Below are 22037 nucleotides of genomic sequence, written 5' to 3' on the forward strand. Positions count from 1 at the left end.
TAGTCGATGCAGAAGCGTCACTTCCCGTCCTCCTTTCGAACCTACACCACGGGGGAACTCCAAGCTCCTCCGGCTGGCTTGATCAGCCCCCGATTGAGCAGATCCTGGACCTGCCTCTCGGCCTCGGCCTTCTTCAGTCCGAGTCTGTGGAGGGGTTGCCGGATTGGCCGGGTGCCCTCCTTAAGTGGAATGGAATGTTCCACATCGGTGGTCTTTCCTACATCGTTGTCACCTGTACTGAACAGGGTGGCATATCGACTCAGCAAGGAGGCCAACCTCGCCGTTTGACCCGTCCCCTCATAGTTTGGCTGGGCCGCCTGAAACAGTTCCTCAAGGTGAGCCGGCACTCCATTGATTGAAGTCGGACCGACGTCACACAGTAAGGGATCGTCCTCGTCAATCTGCGGGGTCTCCACTCCCGTGTAAATGCCGATAGTGGCTCCAGACCGGAAAGTCAATGACCGCTTCGTAGCATTCATGCACCGGGTGATGACCTGTCCCTCTGGGTTCTGGCTGATTCAAGCTACTTGCTATTGGAGGTCCGTCAGGAAATCCTTTGATCAGTCCCATGGAGCAGTAATTCTGCGAGGTCATGCGACAGTGTATTGCCATCTCTGTCCGGGCGGGAACTACTACCCCCTTATCACCTGTACCTTGCTCTGTAGCAGCCGCTCATGTCGATCCCTGAAGACTAGCCGTCTGCCATCCACTCGGATCACCGGCTGCTCAAATTCGAGAGAGCACCAATGGGCCATGAAGAAGGGCATTCCGAGAATGGCTTCCCCGCTCAGACAGCTAACCACTAAAACTTCCTCTGTCTTTACATCCCTCAGGCGGATGGCCAGACGAATTATCCAGTAAAAGGAGAGCCGTGTTCTGTCAGCCAATCGTCCATGACTGTCACTCTCCTAGAGTTGGTCCCGTACGGCTCCTGGCAATCGGTCAAAGACCTGCTTATTGATCAGGTTTGTGGTGCATCTCGTGTCTAAAAGAAACTGGATAAGTCACCCCTCCACTCTTCCGGGAGGAAATAGCTGGTGGAGTGAGGTTGGCTGAGGGCTTGCGCCTTAAAGGTGTCTTCCAAGACATATTCCGGGAGGACTGAAAGCCTTCCTTTCTGCGGTGGATCGGGGTCGATCTCTCTGGCCGTCCTACGTCCGGGGTAGACCCCCGGCTCCTGTGATTTCCATCTCCAAGGCGGAGAAGGGGTCGGCCCTGCAACCTTTAAGGCAGGCTTCCAACAATCCGGTCAAGTGGGGGTGGTTCTCGCTGCCTAGGGTGGAGGGGATTTGGGGGTCACCCTCCTTCGTTTCAGGGTATGTCCCTGCGGTTCGCATGAAGGGGCGTAGGCGATATCCGGGACAGTGTGAATGTCCAGATTGACCTCACTCAAAGACTGGTAGTAGTTTCGTGTCTCCACAGGCCTTCCTGTGCAGAAACTTTCCTCGGCCTATTATTTGCTGGTCGAGACCAACCGTTGTCTGTCACTGAATCCCATGTAATCCTATTGTGTTTCCGGAGTTGTTTCGCCTTGGCACAGCCAGTAGTCTGAGCTACTGCTGGGCTGTGTTTCGTTTCCCGAAACCGGTTTGGTGTAGCGGGGGCAATTCTTTTGTATGTGCCCCGGTTTCCCAAATTCCCAACAAAGGGAAGCTGGGGGACTCCTCCTTTCGGTTGGAGTGCGAACCTGCTCCTAGAGCCGTTCCACCTTGTCCATGAGAGTTTAGACCAGCCGGGCTAGTCGTCCTATAACATCGGTTTCGGCCAAGTTCACCTGGTCGAAGGTTCCTCCCTCCAAGGTTCGTACCGAAGATCCGGTAGATTTACGCCCGCCTCCTTGGATCTGGAGGTAGTCATTCCCGGCCTGTACAGCGTCAGCTAGCATGGGCGTATGTACAGCCAACAGATGTCGCTGCAAAGCAGTGTCCTTTAGTGAGCTGCAGAAGGTCTCCATAGCCATAATATGTCGGTGTCGATTCAGCAAGTCCCGTACGCAATGCGAACCAACCACTCGACCTCTATAGCATGCTCCTGAAGTGTCGTCTTTTCCTCTCGCCTAAGAGCCTTGAGCTGGCTTAGCGCCTGCCTGGTGGACAGCCGGAACCTTGCCCAGAGGGCATTGAAAATGGCCTTCTGGTCCTCGGCTCGTCCGCAGTCCTCAGCCTGTTCGCCCAGTGCTTCCCAGAGGTGCAATAGGGTTGCTCCTTCCGTCCACTGGTTGGCGTTGGCTGCCTTCGTGAAGCGAGTGATGAAGTACTCCACATCTCCCTTTCCAGTGTACTGGAATCCTAAAACGTGGTGACAGTTCCTGAGCCCTTGGCATCAGTAGTACCCGTTCTAGTGCCTTGACTAGTCAGTCAGGTCTCAAGTCAGCACTTATTGCTCTCCTATTGGCCATGTCTGACTTTCAGTAGGTTTCTGCTCTTTTTTTAGAGCAGTGCCTCTACTGTGTCCGTGGCTGTCGGCTCTTTTTCGGATTTCTTCCTGCAGGAAGTTCTCCCGGTAGGAGCTCGCTGCCTCCTAAGGCAAATCTTATCGGAGCTTTTAGTAGGTTTTCGCTCCCGAAGCACTACATCCACTGGGTACGATACTGCAGGGCTTTCAGCAGCTCTCTCTCTCTCTCTGGGTTTCTTCTCATAGGAAGTTCCTCCAGTAGGAGCACGCTGCCTCAGGTAAGCCCCGTCGGAGCCTTCAGTAGGTTTCTGCTTCCGAAGCAGTGCATCTACTAGGTCCAATACCACAGGGCTTTCCACAGCTCTCTCTGGGTTTCTTCCTGTTGTCAGGAGGTTCTTCCAGTAGGAGCAGTGTCGCCGGTTTTCTGGCAGCCAAGTTCATCAAGAGTCCAGTACACCTCCCAGTGTCCAGTGATCTTGATGCGAGTTCTGTGGTGGAGTTATTGGGATCGTCAGCGATCCCACTGCTGCCACCAGTGTAAAAGTTTTGTGCGACCTTCACTTTTCCTCCACTAGTACAACACTCGGTGCATGAGTTTATCCATATATTTCTGCTTAGTTCATAAGTTGTACAAGAATGATCAAGTAACAGGCAATGAACAGGCCCAGAACAGCTCTGCTCTTCTACATAAATGTTTGAGCTTATATAGCTAGTAAGCTCCGCCTCCGTTCTACCTGGCTGGGCACGGCTCGGCTTGGTCTTGACTCAGCACGTCATCATTCTGCGTGACTGAGCACAGCCCATCTTGGTTTAGCTCAGCCCTAAGCTCAGCTCTCTGTGGATCACATTCCACAACAATATGTTGTTTTTTAGTTAGAGCCTGGTTGCCATATACACCGCAAAGCACCGGCAACGGCACCACGGGCTATCAGTGGTGAAATGTGAACTTACATGCTGGGTACCGCCGAGTACTACCGGTAGTTGCCGGCAGTCAACGCAAGAGTTTAGCGCTGTTCAAATTTTGCCAAGAGCTGCAGGCAAGACCTTCCCGAATCGCACTGTACATTTGAAGGTCACCATTATCGAAACAGCATGGCGAGCGAACATTTTTTATGCGGTTATAAGCGATGCAGCTTTATGTGAACAGAAGCCACAGTGCCTCGGGTAGCAAGCATTTTGCTGCACAAGATTACCGCCGAGGCCTCGCAATTAATTTGGAAACCAGGCTTTACTACAGTAGAGTAATTTGTCTTATTATATGAGCAGAAACTATGTGAGTTGCTACGACTTGGATACATGTTTTTTAATAAACACCTTTTGCTGAGACGAAAATATTTTGGCCTGTAAAAATTTTATAACAAAAAAATAATATTGAAATTAATGCAAAACATGACTTGCAGAGCATATTGAATGTATCATAGCCCCGTTGCCATCTGTGCGAAAATTTTGTCTGATAAATGGATTTACGAAGTGTAATCAGAGCTGTATCGACAAGTACTTTTGCATAGCTTGATTCAATTCCAACAGAACAAATATTAAGAGCTACTCAAAAGATTTTATGCTCCTCTCTGCTAACTGAATACAGGGGAGTCCACACCACAAACCACCAAACAGGTGCAATAATGGTTTTATTAATCTTTTGCCAGAATCCGTAGGTTGATTGATTTCAAAGAAACTGACAGTGTTTCTCATTCACTACTTTAGTTAACTCAAAAACCCATTTGCTTTTGTATTTGAATCAACTAATCAAATGTAACAGGTAAATTTTTTTCAACAATTTGATACTAATAAAGACTAGACAAGGTTGACATACATTTACTTTTAAGGGATGCAGCTGGTTCCGCCACAAATTTAAACATACTCTTATCAGAGAATCAGCTTGTTTATTTTATCTCGTAACTAGTTTCCAGTGAGGGTAACAGCTGAGAACTTTGCTGATACAAAGGTCGCAATGAAATGACTTAACAATATGGCAAAGTTTTACTTATCCTTATTTGAGGTGTTTGAGACGTTTACACGTATAATGATGTATATGTAGCTATATTTAACATTTTATTTCAGCAATCATGAGCAAACACAAAAATAATATATGCCAATAGAGCTGCGTAGGACTAGACTTTCATCGCAACAGCTCATGTAAATACGAGATGGAGACAGGCTGTCTCACTATATGGGCCTACAGTATTTTGGGCAAGTCTGGGCACATATTTCTTTTCTGAGCGTTTTACCGCAATCAATTTTTTTTCGATTTTAATCTTCAAATATTGTGACAATGAGATCACCTAAATCAACAAACAACTTCTCCAATGATAGAAAAACATCGAGAATCTTTATTAAATCAACCAAGAATTTGATGCAACCACATATTCATAGCTCATCACGCAAATAAAATGAATTGAATCAAATCTCTGGTATCCTTCACCAACTGTCAAATCGAGGTGATTTGGCACATCTTAAGTGTAAGCATTGAATCGTCTCTATTTTCAATAAGCAAAATGACTCGAGTCAAAATACACCAATGCTTCACTTTATTATTACTACATCTATGATTATTACTGTGTTGACAGAAAATCAATCACAGACAGTGATATCCTAAGTAACCCAATATGTTATTAAATGTGTGCCAAATCGAAGACGTCAGTGCAGTCCGATGTTGCAATACTATCTATACTTCCTAGGTGGAGGAGTATACATATGAAGTATATGTGCAGGGAGTATACATATGAGGTATAAGTGTAGGAGATATACATATGAAGTATATGTGTAAGAAGTACACATATGAGGTATGTGTGTAGGGAGTATACATATGAGGTATATGTAGGGAGTATACATATGAAGTATGTGTGTAGGAAGTATACAAATGTATAATATATTTTTTGTCAGGAGTACTCTGAAGGAGTCTGTAAAGACAATTTGAAATCATACTAAATAGATGAACATTACATAAACGTTAATGTACACACTACATCAACATTTTGAAAAGCTCACACTATAAAGTTGCATGACAGTGTGCACTAATGTACAACATATATGTGTATGTTACATAAACATACGACAATCCATTACGAGTAGATTCCATAGAAAACTGACTATTAGAACTGTATACTCTCTCCATCCAGTTAAATTAATCATAAACTATGCATCATGTGACCAACAGTCATATGATTCATTTCCTTCAATTGTGATGTTGGCCAGTCTAGCAGTTTTATAAATACAATGAAGTTAACGCACTCATTTCACAACAGAATGTGCAAAAAGTAAATAATGGTGAAAACAATGTGGTCAACTTAAGGAATGAAAATAGTTTATAATAAATTTGACTAAACTATGAAATGAACTTTTACAAAGTATTTGAACTAAAAGTCTAACACATTTGTTGTGGACAAGACAAAAATCTCTGATTAATTAATTCCATTACAGCTGTTTACGATAGTCTAAACAATATTGTAATAATTGGTAATATATTCCTATTATATATTGCCATATATCCTCTCAATGGCTACAGTCAAGAATTTTTCATGAAAACTTTGAGTGTACACCATATTTGACAAGAATATGGTGAATATAAGAATCCATACTATTAGAACAATGGCAAATGGTACAAATTAACTTGATTCTAGACCTACATGTTTTTGGAAAATGGCATATTTGAGTTAATAATAAATTCCAAGAAAACTGGAGACAAACAGGAATTGTTGAACTGAAGATGAGAGTGTTAACATATTTATAAACTGGTTAATAATGAGACAGAGTTATGGTTAAAAGTGTTATTAATTTATTTTGTAGCCAGCCCACTAGACAAGCATCAGGTAAATTAATAAGTTGTATAATAACTGTGAATACATGTAAATACCTGAGGGGAAATGATTCTTTTGGAAGACGGCACAGGGTGAGGTGAGTCAGCTTTGGAGCAACTTGACTAAGGTCAGGAATAGGCATTTCCCTCACAATTATATGGGTTATATAATTCTCTCCCAGCTCCTTTAAGATGTCTTCATTAGTAAGTCTGTGTGGGAGCTGCTTTGAATTCTCAGGAGGAATATCCTCTCCAGTGTGCCGATACCAGATGCCTGTGCAGAATATCACTATTCACAGAGACATCAAATCTATTTAATAAAAGACATTATATACACATGTAACCTTTAGTTTCTATAATCGTTACATCATCTCTTTACGGATTACAATAAGATTTCAACAGCTGGTTACTCAAGAAAGAGCATGTAAATATTAAATATTTTAATCATTTCACTTTTTATTGTCAACTATTTCAATAGTGAAAATACTCGGCTTTGAAGGGAAAAAGGGATAAAATCAATTATACAAATTATAAAAAAATACAATTTCATGAAATTGTATTTTTTTATATGATGCAGTCGACATAACAAGCATCTAACTGACTCCCATAATTACACAACTAGTTAATAAAACCAGTGAGAAAGCACAACAATGTAGAGAGCAGATTATCTAGGAGCTTCTCACAGGGTAGTCTTTTCGTCAAGATGAAGAAAGATAATGCCATATTACCGCAAACCAATTGTGGCCAGTAATGGAAGCCTGATCTAATTCTTCTCAAACCCAGTTCACACTAAATGATGCTTGAATCCAGTGAGAATTACGTTGTTGTTGTAATACCTGTATTGGAATGCCACCTTTAATTGAATGCCACCTCTAATTAAGCGCCACTATGGGAGAATTGTTGAAAAATAGAGCACCATCAGTTAATTGAATGCCACTTCAATTTAAAAGCCCCTTCTATTTAAAGGCCACTTCTTTTTGACCGCCACTATTTGACATTCTTAACCTTTACGAACCCATAACAGCAAGTGATCAGTAAAAAGTGACCACAACAACGTGCTAATAATGGCTCAAATATATTAATAAATTATTTCGTTTGTTTTGTCTGTTCCAATCCAAGTCTGTTTTCCAACTCCAAGTCTTTAAGTTTTAACGTTAAAAACTTTGATTGCAACACCATGGAAATAATTAGTAACTGCATCGGAAACAATTAGTATATGTATCAGGCTAATAATTATTAGCTTAACACGGTCTTGATACTTTGACGTATACAAAAAAGGTTGCAACAACTACGATGCATTGAACGACTTGTGCCAAGTACGAACTGCAACATCCGACTAACAGTTAATCATTATTTTCGCAAGTTTTTAAGATAGAAACTCGTAAAAGTTCTGCCTGCTAAAAAAGTGTTTGAGCGCTAATATCGACAAGTTCAGCAGTGCAGAAGAGTTCAGGTCAGCAGACACTGTGGAAGGTATTGAACAGCTAAAAGATAATGGAATGATTCAACAATCAGGACGCAACCGGGCCGAGCGATGGATGATGTAGAGGTGATAGTTGTAATAGAGATGTAGACTTTGTGATGGAGGAGATGGATGATGCAGAGGAAGTAGTGGTAATAGAGATGTAGAATTTGTGATAGAGAAGATGGATGATGCAGAGGTAGTAGTGGTAACAGAGATGTAGACTTTGTGATAGAGAAGATGGATGATGCAGAGGTAGTAGTGATAATAGAGATGTAGACTTGGTGATGGAGGAGATGGATGATGTAGAGGCAGTAGTGGTAATATAGATGTAGACTTGGTGATGGACGAGACGGATGATGTACAGGTAGTAGTGGTAATAGAGATATAGACTTGGTGATGGAGGAGATGGATGATGCAGAGGTAGTAGTGATAATAGAGATGTAGACTCGGTGATGGAGGAGATGGATGATGCAGAGGTAGTAGTGGTAATAGAGATGTAGACTTTGTGATAGAGAAGATGGATGATGCAGAGGTAGTAGTGGTAATAGAGATGTTGACTTGGTGATGGAGAATATGGATGATGTAGAGGAAGTAGTGGTAATAAAGATGTAGACTGGTGATGGAGGAGATGGATGATGCAGAGGTAGCAGTGGTAATAGAGATGTAGACTTTGTGATAGAGAAGATGGATGATGCAGAGGTAGTAGTGGTAATAGAGATGTTGACTTGGTGATGGAGAATATGGATGATGTAGAGGTGATAGTTGGGATAGAGATGTAGTCTTGGTGATGGAAGAGATGGATGATGCAGAGGTAGTAGTGGTAATAGAGATGTTGACTTAGTGATGAAGCAGATAGATGATGCAGAAGTAGTAGTGGTAATAGAGATGTAGACCTGGTGATGGAGGAGATGGATGATGTAGAGGTAGTAGTGGTAACAGAGATGTAGACTTGGTGATGGAAGAGGTGGATGATGCAGAGGTAGCAGTGGTAATATAGATGTAGACTTAGTGATGAAGGAGATGGATGATGCAGAGGTAGTGGTGGTAATAGAGATGCAGACTTGGTGATTGAAAAGACAGATGATGCAGAGGGAGTAGTGGTAATAGAGATGTAGACTTGGTGATGGAGGAGATGGATGATGTAGAGGTAGTAGTAGTAATAGAGATGTAAACTTGGTGATGGAAGAGATGGATGATGCAGAGGTAGCAGTGGTAATAGAGATGTTGACTTGGTGATGGAGAATATGGATGATGTAGAGGTGATAGTTGTAATAGAGATGTAGTCTTGGTGATGGAGGAGATGGATGATGCAGAGGTGGTAGTGGTAATAGATATCTAGACTTGTTGATGGATGAGATGGATGATGCAGAGGTAGTAGTGGTAACAGAGATGTAAACTTGGTGATGGAAGAGATGGTTGATACAGATGAAGTAGTGGTAATAGAGATGTAGACTTGGTGATGGAGGAGATGGATGATGTAGAGGTAGTAGTAGTAATAGAGATGTAAACTTGGTGATGGAGGAGATGAATGATGTAGAGGTAGTATGGTAATAGAGATCTAGACTTGGTGATGGAAGAGATGGATGATGCAGAGGTAGTAGTGGTAATAGAGATGTAAACTTGGTGATGGAGGAGATGGATGATGCAGAGGTAGTAGTGGTAATAGAGAAGTAGACTTGGTGATGGAGGAGATGGATGATGCAGAGGTAGTAGTGGTAATAGAGATGTAGACTTGGTGATGGAGGAGATGGATGATGCAGAGGTGATAGTAGTAATAATAGAGATGTAGTCTTTGTCATAAAGGGGATATATGACAGCTGTGATAGAAACGACTGAGCTTTATTCTGAATTTCATGTTCACTTTGACTTATGAAACTGCAATGCTTTGAGATTCTTTTAAAGTCAAATCCTAAAATCACTCGGGCTAGGGAGTTGAATAAGGACTAAAACTTCAAGTCATATGCTACAATAGTTGTATTTGATGGCAATCATCAGCAGAAGATAGATCTTGGTTTCTATCGCAGTGGAGGAATGATCAATCAACCACAAAAATCAATAAGCTTCCTGTAGCATTCACATGTAATCTCTAGTCCATTGATAAAGCCTTGCTATGAATGAAATGCAAATCTTTAATTTACAGATTTACTACTTATCATAAAAAATATCAACATGATCGCAATGCTTCTTACTTGGTTGTCTCAAGTACGAAAGCTTATGAAATTTGAACCACTCTCTAATCAACTGTTAGTACAATAATTGTTATATCACAACTTATAACTATATTCAGCAATGTTTGAAATATTGTATTAGTAGTAATTGTCAGTAATAAAAAAAATCTGATAATCTTTATGATGCCTGGTAGGCAAGCTTCAACACTAATAAGTTATCACTATTTAATCTTCTTAGAACTGAAACTAATGGTGGTTCATTATGAAATGAAAGTACATGCATTGGCTGATGAAGTTCTTTTTGATGGGTTTTTGGCAAGAGATGATCAGTCGGTTATGGAACTGTTTGAAATTCAGCCATTTGCTTGTCAACTTTCTGATATAAGATTGTTCTGAATTACCAGCTGATCAAGTTTCACCAAAATCTAACGTAGTCGCAACTTAAAACAATAAAACGGTGGACTTTGTTGAACAAGGATGCCCAAAACATGAAACATCAAAATTCATTAGGTAAGAGTAAGGAACATGCAACTGGTGATTTTCATTAGTGTAGCAAGTTAAAATATTGCTTTCTGCTAAATATTTGATCTGTAAAAAGTATCTGACGTTTCAGACTTTTTAGGAAAAGATTGGCCGATACCGATTCAAATACTTAATACCTATATCGGCACCGATACCAAAATCGGTGCAACTCTACTTGTAACACACCTTGACCATCATCATCATCCTTATCATCATCATCATCATCATAAAAATAGAAAGGATCATCATCTGCCTGCAAACATATGATATACTTACGACATGTTCATTTCATAAACATTTCACAATTGTAAATGTTCATAAGCTTTTGTTGCTAAAACCAAAGTTTAGTTATATTTACATTATTGTTTGTGGAATATACCGCAAATGCCTAATGTATACTCATTACACATAGCTAACCACTACGATGATTTAAAATAGTGCTTTATAACATTTCATAATTCACATTTTAGTTACATTTGTCAGCAAGTGATTACATATTCAATCACCAACTTCTGCCATTTTTAGACAATATGGTCAGAATAACTGTCAATGCTAAATGAAGGTGAAAGATTAGAGTTACAAATTAGTTAAAATTAGAGTTAAAATTTGCATACTCTGCAGCATCATAGATTTGAGACCATCACAACTGGCAAAGAGCGGATGATTCTAAATTTTTATTCGCATCACATGAGACATTAAAAATACTAAAGGAGATATGAAATGAGGCACAATACGAAATTGAATGTTTGTTATGTATGTTATGTTTGTCATCATATGTTGCATATGATGTTTCTGTATAAATTACAAAAGTTTAATAAAAAGCATATGATAATGTGTGTAATGCATAACCATATGATAGTGCATGTAATGTATAACCATATGATAGTGCATGTAATGTATAACCATATGATAGTGCATATAATATAAAGCCATATGATAGTGCATGTAATGTATAACCATATGATAGTGCATGTAATGTAAAACCATATGATAGTGCATGTAACGTATAACCATGTGATAATGCATGTAATTTAAAACCATATGATAATGCATGTAATACAAAACCATATGATAGTGCATGTAATGTAAAACCATATGATAGTGCATTATAAAACCATTTGAATAAGACATTCATTTTTGTTGATTTTATGTAATTGTTATAATTGACGCTTTTATTAAGGTGGTTGGAACAATAATCCTACTGTTACTCAGTTTAAGGCTACCTTTCACAAACTTATCAGCTAATGTGGTGCAAAATCAGATGCTGGTAAGACAGGTAATGTTACTGCTCAAAACAAGATTCTCATCACACAGGCTACTCCAGAAGTTGATCAGTTTGCTGAGCTCACAATGATTTCAGATGCCAATTTTATGTTATAGGTAACAGTATAGTCTATATAGCTGGCTACATTGGGCACTATAGTGCCCAATGCTAACTAAAGTGCTGTCGTGACATTGGCCATCAGTCGCAGGTTACCACTAAGTCAAGTATCCAGTACCGACATCTCTATACTTTACTTGAGCTACAAAACAATGGAGGATTGGTACGTCCATCAGACGGTGTCATCAGGATCCTGCTAGTTGCAGACCGATATTTTCGTATTAATACAAAGCCAGATCCACTCCATTGTGTGGTGTATGTAATCAGTAGTGTAAGATCTAGCGATGTGCTATGCCTTGAGTAACACCTCACAGACACGGAAGATGGCATATCCAACCACTGCGTCTTGGATGAAAAACCTTTTTCAGTCGTTTTATGATCTCCGACAGCATCATTATGCTAAAATCCTACATTTAAACTGCATGGTGCACCTTTGTGGCATAAAATACTAAAGTAGTACATTTTAAAGGCCAGTAACAATGTAATCACTGTAATATTCATCTGCAGCTGTTGTTGTGCTGTCATTTCTAATCTGATTTAGTTCTAAGAAACTCCGATGCACCTTGGCTCAATGTTCAGTGGTAAACAAATCTCCTTTTACACATTTTCTGTAACGTGTATGTATAAGTTTAATCACCTGATTACACTAATGCTTGCATTTCCTTGTTTGCATTATTTTGATTATCCTCTATTACAACTGTTTTTAATTTCCGTTTAGTTGTTGCAGTAGTTTATTGCAAATTTTACAGACACTGTATTATACATATACATTCATAAGCTATTATCACTTAAATCTTGAAAACAGTTTCTGTTTTGGCAGCATATGTGTTGTTTTTATCAAAATACTTCATGTGCTAAGTTTCTCCATAATGGTTTATGCATATGAAATATAATTTTTAATATAATGGAACAGTTGTTATTTGCCTGAACATATCATTTGCTGGGTTTATGCATCTGTAGTACAACAGTTTGTATGATTAACATAACATGGTCCACGAAAATCTATTTTACATCTACTTATCATTTATTATATCCCACTCCATATGTTATAAATAGGTTTTTTTCTATCAGGGCACTCTAAACCTTGTGTAGGACGAGTTTTTGTTAACACCCAGCTGGAAAATAACTATTCAACATGTATGTTTCTCTCATTTTTCACTGTTTGTTTACAAACGGAACTAGTATACGGTTAGCTTTTTAGTATGGCACATGCATTTCGTATAACTATCAATGTCAGTCACGTGATTGCCATTCCAGGGGTTTAAAGTTCAATGACCAATCCTGTCCAGAGATATATGCGTTTGAATGAGGCCATATTTTAAAAGGCTCACATTCCAGCGGGTGCTTCATTCGTGACGTAACTAGTGATAAATCTGAAAAGAGTCCACGAGCGATAAATATAAGGTTGTTTCATTAGCCAATCAACAGCACGAAATTTTTAATTAGGTCATAATACATTTTATCACTCGTAAAAGGCGTCGTCTGTGATCTCAAATTTAGGGATTTTACTCTATTATTATATCGCATCGACATCGATATTTACTAAATTAATTAACATCGTTACTTAAATGAATTACTCGATCGACACGTTTTTTTGAAGAACAACATAATTTTAAAAATTGCTGTAAAGTTACTGCGAAAGTGACTTCGAGTTTTCTGGGCATCAGGTGGTTAAAGTGCTACGGAGAAAGATAGGAGAATGGAAGTAAATTTATCTTTTACTTTGAGCCTCCTATAGATATACTGTCGAGTTTACATTCAGATTATATTTCCCTGTTTTAAGTTATAATGTAATTTCCTGCGCGTCCGGGATACATATGTAGAGTGAGTTCTTGACGGCTTCTTTTTAATCCATAGCATCTAGCAGTACAATGGCTTAGATTGATGAATATACTAAAGGAAGTATTTTAGTACTCATTAATACATGTACTAATTAATAAAATTACAACTTTTTGCTATTACCAATCATTGTTTTATAATTTTCTATCATTTCAACTAGCTAAATTTGCTTCAAATTTTCTTTGGCAGTTTTATCTAGTAAATTAGATTTATGATTTGACTTTAGATGTTCACTTCTCACTTGTAGAAAGTGAAGAAAATCGGTTAATCAAATCCTTAACTTCCAGCACCAAAGCTTCGAATCGTTGGCTTGGCGTACATATGCTTTAGTTGAACATTTATTCATTTTTAAAATTACACTCGCAATCTATGTAACTCCAAATTTTAAAGCTCTCAGTAGATACACGTTAGAATCACATATCTATGAATGACATATATTTATTGCATTTGTTTTATTGATTACTGGATGTTTATGTGGTCCCACCAGCCGAAGCAGCTTTGTCAGTGTGGAAACTGCCATAAAAGGGAAAGGCAGACTTGAATGTGTGCTGCATAAACCATGTTTTATTGGAGTTTGCTGCAGTAGATGAATTTGTCTTATTGTATGAGCTGAAACTATGTGAGTGGCCACGACTTGGACTATGGATAGATATTTTAAATAAAATATTTATGCCAAGGTGAAAACTTTTTTGCTTGTAAAAATTATATAATAAAATAATAGTGTTGAAGATAATGCAAAACATGATTTGCAAAACATTGAATACATCATACCCCGATGACATTTATGCTGAAATCTTTTCTGATAGATGGATTTGTGAAATGAAATCAGAGCTGGATGGACAGGCACTTTTGCATAGCTCGACCATTTGTTTAGTACTTGAATAGACTAATCAAATGTGACCATTAAATTTTTTTCTACAACATGATACCAATTATGACTCGATAATGTTGACAGTCGACTATACAATGTACATGACTGTTAGGGATGTAGTTTGTTTCGCCACATATTCTTTTCAAAGACGTAGCTTGCTTATTTTACTTAAGGTAGTAAGAAACTAGTTTTCGGTGTGGGCAATGATATACAGCCCCACCTGGAGAATGAGAGATCGGCATAATGTGGGCACAGCTTTTAGGGGCTGTATATCATTAGTGTAAGTAGCGACAGAACTGTGCCGATACAAAGACCTTATTCTACATAGTTTGCTTGACAAAATTACCGTATACCGGTAGAATTGGTAGTCAGTACTAAGATGTTTACACAGCATTTACAAGAAGCTAATATGACAAGTTTTTAATTTTCCTTGTTTGAGGCATTCAATACATTGGTAATAATGTATTTGTAGCTACATTTTAAATTTTATTCTAGCCAACACGAGCAAGTACAACATAAAATATATGCCAATAGAGCCGCGTAGGACTAGACTTTTATTGCAATAGCCGATGTGATTACGAGAGATAGAGACAGGTTGTATAACGCGTTACATCATTTTGGGCAAGTCTGGGCATGTTTTTTGGCCTGAGCAATTTTACCGGGATCGAATTTTTTTGATTCTAATCTTCAAATATATTGACAATGAGATCGCCTAACACAACAAACAACAAATCAACTCGCAGACAAAAAAAAATACTTTCTTTTAAAATCAACTCAAAATTGACGCAACGACATCTTCAACCAGAGTGGTCACAGAACAGTAATCAACCATCTATTCACCAGGGTGGTTACAGAACAGTAACCAATCATATATTAACCTGAGTTGTCGCAGAACAGTAACCAATCATATATTAACCAGAGTTGTCACAGAACAGTAACCAATCAAATATTAACCAGACTTGTCACAGAGCAATAAGCCATCATCTGTTAACAGATTTGTCACGGAACAGTCCCCAATCATCTATTCACCTGTGTTGTTACAGAACAGAAACCAATCACCTTTGTGCGTAAAATATACAATGTGGACAAAAATGGCAGCCTACAAACACTAAACTGTCTATAAAAATGGGGAGGTGTCATTTAATTATACATCCCTCATATGAACTTATCCACCCTCAATATGTCCTAACTGTACCCAAGTATGTACTTTGTACAACTAAAAGACAATTTTCACTATTTTCCTATAAAAACAGCTAGACTCCCACCACTTTATTTTAATCATATATTTCTTTAGAGTTTATTCATTATTTATTGTAGTTTATAAATTATAAATTTATTTTTTCCAAATAATTGGCAGAATGCTGAACTTGCGACTAAAATTACTTTGTCTCTTCTCAAAAGTTACTGAAAATTTGAATAATTCATCTGGAACCCATCATACTCTTAAATAAGAGCTCACTTGAAGAGTCTTCCGTGGCAGTTTGTTAGGTGGCTGACCATCATCTCTAGAGGAAGTATTGACTGGATGCTGCTTCCCAGACACAACTGTAGAACCTTGGCTATGAGAAGAACTGACCTAAAATAAATGTGTAGCCATCCCAGTATCGACATGATGGTAATTTTTTAATGCCAGTACCAAAAACACTAGTGAATATTGCTAACCCTCACACAATTATGAGTATTGCAGAGTGTCGGTAACTTGAACACTCGTGAAAATAGCAACCCTTCATCATATATTATGAAATATCTCCTAGAATATCTCGGTTTATGTGTGTGTGCGCGCGCGTATACATATATATAAATTAGTGCTAGATAACGATTCGAGGGCATTCGGTTTTTCGATAATTGTTCTCTCTCGGTTCATCAATTCAAAAGGAGAAGACAACTGCGTATGAACCAAATTTTACATCATGATTCGATTCAGTGTTTGCGCATGCCCACGCAGCAGCTTTCTAAGCAAAGTTTCGTGAGATCATTGATCTGTCAGCAAATGTGTTTAGAGTTTTTTTTTCATCTAAATGGTAGCAACAGTCTTGACTCTTGCCAAATTAACTCATGTGATGTTTTGTAGTTAGGAAACTCATACTTGTAATATCTTATTATGAAATTAATCTTCATTGACTGTATTTGTCCTGAGCATAATGTAATTTTTTTATTAACATTTAAACAATTGTTTTTAAATTAATTAATTTGATGTTGGTTCATCAAATTTTAAAGAGGATAACATTTTTCAAATTGTATTGGCTAATTAATATTAATATAACTGAAAATGATACCATTAAACATTTTTGCAAATATTAACTATTAGTTTACTATTTATTAATAAATATACAAATCTCGGTTCGATGCGGTTCATAATGCCCATATGGGCAAACCGAAGTAGCAAATGGAGATTTGGTTTCATTCAGTTTTCAGGAGAAAACAACTCTGAAATTGAAAAAATAGTGCAGGTCGACATCGAACAGCTCTAATAGAAATAGATATACATATCCACGTATATTCATATAAAATAAATACATATATACATGGATATACATACATACATATATATATAAATTTGGTAAGAAATTTATTAAAATTTGACTAAGCAAAAAATCTATGCTGACTTTTAGCCTATACTTTATTGTACATATATATATATATAAAATTGTTTCCTCACCCCGGATACCCCGTATGGGTGGTAATTTCTGCTCTAACTCGGGTCTCCTACCAGAGACCTGGGAGTTGGAGCACTCGCCTCAAGATCTTATCTGTTCCCAATAGCGCACTTTGTTGCAACTCATCTGAGTTGATTGTTGTCGGTATTCGGGCAAGCCACATTTTATGCGCCGGTGTTATTGCGCCCAGTGCCCCAATGAATACCGGGATTACAGTTGTTCTTACATTCCAGCATTTTTCAAACTCTTCTCCAAGAGGGAGATATTTCTCTACCTTTTCTTTTTCTTTGCTGGCTATATTGTAGTCATTGGGTACTGCTATATATATTATAGTAGCCCTCTTGTTCTCCATGTCTACCACCACTATATCGGGTTGGTTTGCTAGGACATGCTTGTCAGTTCGGATGTAGAAGTCCCAGAGGATCTTAGCGCGGTCATTTTCATTGACCTTACCAGGAGCTTCCCACCAGTGTTGTGGTTTATTAAGGCCATACTCATCACATAGACTTCTATACACAACACCTGCGACATGATTATGCCGCTCAGTGTATGCGTTTCCTGCTAGCTGCTTGCATCTACTGATGATGTGTTGGATGGTCTCAGGTTCATCTTTGCACAATCTGCATCTAGGATCGTCTCTAGTATGATAGATTTTCGTTTGGAGTTGCCTTGTTGGGAGCACTTGCTCCTGGGCTGCCATGATTAGCGACTCTGTATTGGCCGTTAGGTTTTCTTTGTTCAGCCACATATATGTCTGGTGAAGATCGCCAACCTTAGATATTTGTTGGTGGTAAGCACCATGAAGAGGTTTCGTGTGCCAGTCAATTTCATCATCGTCAGGGCGTAGGTCCGTTGTAAGAGCAGCCGATTGAAATTCAGCTAGCAACTTATCTGAAATGGCCATGGAGGCTGCATATGCTTTGATCCTTTGCTCCTCTTTTACCGTCTGCTGTACACTTTTGAGTCCTCTACCGCCATCTTTCCTATCAAGATACAATTTAGTAGTATCAGATTTTGAGTGGAGTGCTCCGTGCATGGTCAGCAGTTTACGAGTTGCTATATCTGTTTCTTTGATGGCTTCCTCAGTCCACTTTATTATGCATGATGGATATCTTATTACTGGCAGTGCGTAGGTATTTATTGCCATGACTTGGTTCTTGGCATTGAGCTGGCTTCGTAAGACCTGCCGAAGGCGTTTCTTGTATTCGGTAATGGCTTTGTGACGTACCTCGGCTTCGTGGTTGATGTTGCTTTGCATAGTCCCCAAGTACTTGTACCCTTCTTCTATATATTTGATGTTACCATTTGATATTCTCAGGCCATCTGTGAGCATAGAATGGCCTTTCTTAAGAATTAGCCTTCTACAATTCTCAATACCAAAGGTCATTCCGATGTCCTTGCTGTATACCTGAGTGAGGTGTATTAGCGAATCAATGTCCCTTTCTTTGTTAGCGTACAGCTTGATGTCATCCATGTAGAAGAGGTGGTTTATCTTGGTGCCACTCTTAAACTGGTACCCATATTGAGTCTCCTCCAGCATATTACTTAGAGGGTTTAGGCATATGCAGAAGAGCAGCGGTGATAAGGAGTCACCTTGATAGATGCCTCGCTTAATTTTTACACTCGCCAGCTTTTTGCCATTAGCCTCCAGCTCCGTCTTCCATTTGGTCATTGACATCTTGATGAATGCCACAAGAGCAGGGTGAACATTGTACATACTGAGGCACTCAAGTATCCAACTATGGGGAATTGAGTCATAGGCCTTTTTGTAGTCAATCCAAGCCATGGCAAGATTGGTTTGCCTTCTCTTGCTGTCTTGACAGACCGTCCGATCCACCAGTAATTGATGTTTTGCTCCTTGGGTGTTGCGCCCAATTCCTTTTTGAGCACTGGTCATATAGTGACTCATGTGCTCTTCCAGTTTGTCTGCAACTATTCCTGAGAGCAGTTTCCAGGTGGTGGGCAAGCACGTTATTGGTCGATAGTTTGTGGGAATCGTCCTCCGCTTTGGATCTTTCATCAGAAGTACAGTTCGTCCTTTGGTCAGCCATTCTGGATGGTCACCTTGTTCTATTAGGCCTTCCATCTGCTTAGCCATTCTAGTGTGAAGTGATGTCAATTTCTTTAACCAGAAGGCTTGAATCATGTAATGGTCAGGTGCTGCCCAGTTCTTCATACGCTGCACTCTGCACTTGATGTCCTCTTTGCTGCTGGTGAGTTCTTGCTGAGCCACAGTGTGTTGATGGCCCTCTTTAAGCCTCTTCGGCCAATTTGCAGTGGTGTTATGAGTAGTCTCTTTCTTCCAGATGTCCTTCCAGAACTTTGAAGTGCTAGATCGGGGAGGCTCAGACATTGGTATCTGCAGTTCACCTTTGAACTGGGAATACACTCTAGATGGATTATTGATGAAAAGTTTGTTCATTCTCTTGTTATCCCGCTCTTCGGTGTACCGCTTCAGTCGCGCCGAGAGTGCTACTAGTGGCTGTTTGGCAGATTCTAAGGCTTCTATTGTGGCTATATATATATATATATATATATATATATATATATATATATATATATATATATATATATGTATATATACATGTATATAAGTAACCATATATATATACATGCATATATATACATAGATATGTACATACATATATATACATAGACTAGCTGTGCAACCCGGCGTTGACCGGATAATATAAAAGTATTTGGTCAGAAAATTGATTTGTATTTAACATAACAATATTTGTCACTCTTACTTTCAAACTACATATCATGAGAAAGGTGTTTTGGGGCCTTTTGGGTAGTTAAAATAATTTAGGAAGGAAAATAAAACCACTGTAAAAGTTTTCAAACTGTGTCAAAACACGGTTTGAAATTATTATTATTATTATTCACAGCTATTATTCGGTAATGATGCAAATAATACGAACTGAGAAAACAAAATAAAAACTATGAATAAGCAGAATTAACAATAACAATTCTTGCATGGGAGTGCGCGTGTGCGAGCACGGGTGTATATATAAGTAAGGTTACTGTTCCACTAGAAGCTATCCATCAAAACTTGGAATACGGAGACACTCTTAATCTACGGAGACTCTTCGTACAGAGACAATGTATTTGCCTGCGCAAAAAGAATTGGCCTCGACCCCGGATATACTACTTCAACCTTACGAAAAACATTTCTTAACAAGGGCGTCGTAGCGCGTGGCCGCATCAGTAAAATAATCAGCGTGCGCTATAGCTACATCCATAGCCGGAATTACAGACGAAATACAACATATTTTGAGAAAAATATAAATAGATATATGTATGTATACACACATATATAGGCCTACATACATATAAAGTACGTATACATACATATACAGTATGAATACATACAGTACGTATACCTGCATACATATATATACCGTAAAGCCTCTAATTGACCGCCACGGCGCTTTATTTTTCAACCCTTCTCCTATTACAGTGGCGGTCAATTGGAGGCGGCGCTCAAATAAAGGTTCAAATGACTCGTCGGAATTTTTGGAAAATAAATTTAGTCATATTACAGGCGAAGCGAATGTCGTCTATATTCTGCGTTTTTTTCTAGTGGAATGATATTTAACCTTTTGGATGCAATAAATCTGCTAACTTACCACTAACTTGTCAAAGATCTCCTAATAAATGTGCATCAAGAAACTGAGAAATACCTCTACCAGTTGAAATCTATTGCTTGCAATTGATCTGCAATGGTATTATAGCCTGCGTCCTTCTTTTCAATTTGCTGGCATTGTCAATTTTTATTTCATTCTAAATATGAAGACATATTTTTATTTATATCTATATTTAACATTGTAAGGCTCAATGCACTTATTGATATGTTTGCTACAGCTTACAGCCAAAACAAGCTTTTATGTGCAATAGAAATGGAGGTATGAGCATCGATCCATTGTAAGCCAAGTTACGATAGCCGCAAGGATACTATTAAATAACATGCTATAAATCTGCATACTTATAAGTTATATAATGATAATCTATCTATATATTCACGAACAAGTGACATAAATGAATCATACTTATGGGCAGGGCCAAGCATAGTGTCACACACATAGGCAATTCTTTGACCACCATTTGCGATCATAATTTTCCATCAATTAGTGAGTAAACACGTTTAGACATGCAGAAATATGAAAATTTTTAAAATAAAATCTTTTCCCACAAATATATGGGGCATGAAAGTAGATTTTTCTGTTATGGTGCGTGCCGCCGGGAAGGTAGCTCTTTTTTTCTTAAACTTTGCTATTCATTCTAAAGAAAATTTTATTTTATATTTTATAATCAGTACAAATATTACGGGCAAAAATAAAAATTCATAGGTTTTAAACAAAAATATTTCCATCTTTGATGTGATAGCTGCGTTCTGATTCGTGATTTCTATGGAACAAACATCTTCTAGTTGTCCAATAACTTCCACAATATCTTCTGGCCTCAACTCTTCTTCTCTACTGCTGAGCTAGTTGATATTAGCAACCAAACGATTTTTTAGCAAAGCAAAACTTTCACGCTCCGCATTTAGCTCTAATGCAGCGCATAAAAGTTTGCTTAGCAAATGTAGCCTTTGGTCCAAAACTTGCAAAACGATTTTTATATGTGTGTCTTTCGAAATATTAAGACCACGTTAAAAATGGAACTACAATAAGCCTGAGACAATTAGGAGTTATTTATGTGGCGTTGCTTTCAATGTTCCAACTACCAACGTAAATTTGAACCTTTTTTATTATATATGTAAATGTATATCGAAGCATCAGGACTATTAGCCTGAGACCGTTTATGGGTCATTGCTACGGTGTTGCTTTTGGAGTTTTGACGAAAAAAAAAAAAAAAAAGCTTTGGAAATGGACAACAAAAGAATTGATTGTTATTGATATAAACGATTAATTATTAATAGGATTTTGTTGACACTTTTCT

At 38.6% G+C, this 22037-nt stretch overlaps 1 pseudogene; it reads right to left on the reverse strand.

Moving 5' to 3' along the window:
- The window catches only part of LOC137406865 (monocarboxylate transporter 12-like), a 207621-nt pseudogene that overhangs the window by 148146 nt on the left and 37438 nt on the right, over positions 1–22037 (reverse strand).

The sequence above is a fragment of the Watersipora subatra genome, chromosome 10 (assembly GCF_963576615.1).
Source record: "Watersipora subatra chromosome 10, tzWatSuba1.1, whole genome shotgun sequence".
Taxonomy (NCBI): domain Eukaryota; kingdom Metazoa; phylum Bryozoa; class Gymnolaemata; order Cheilostomatida; family Watersiporidae; genus Watersipora; species Watersipora subatra.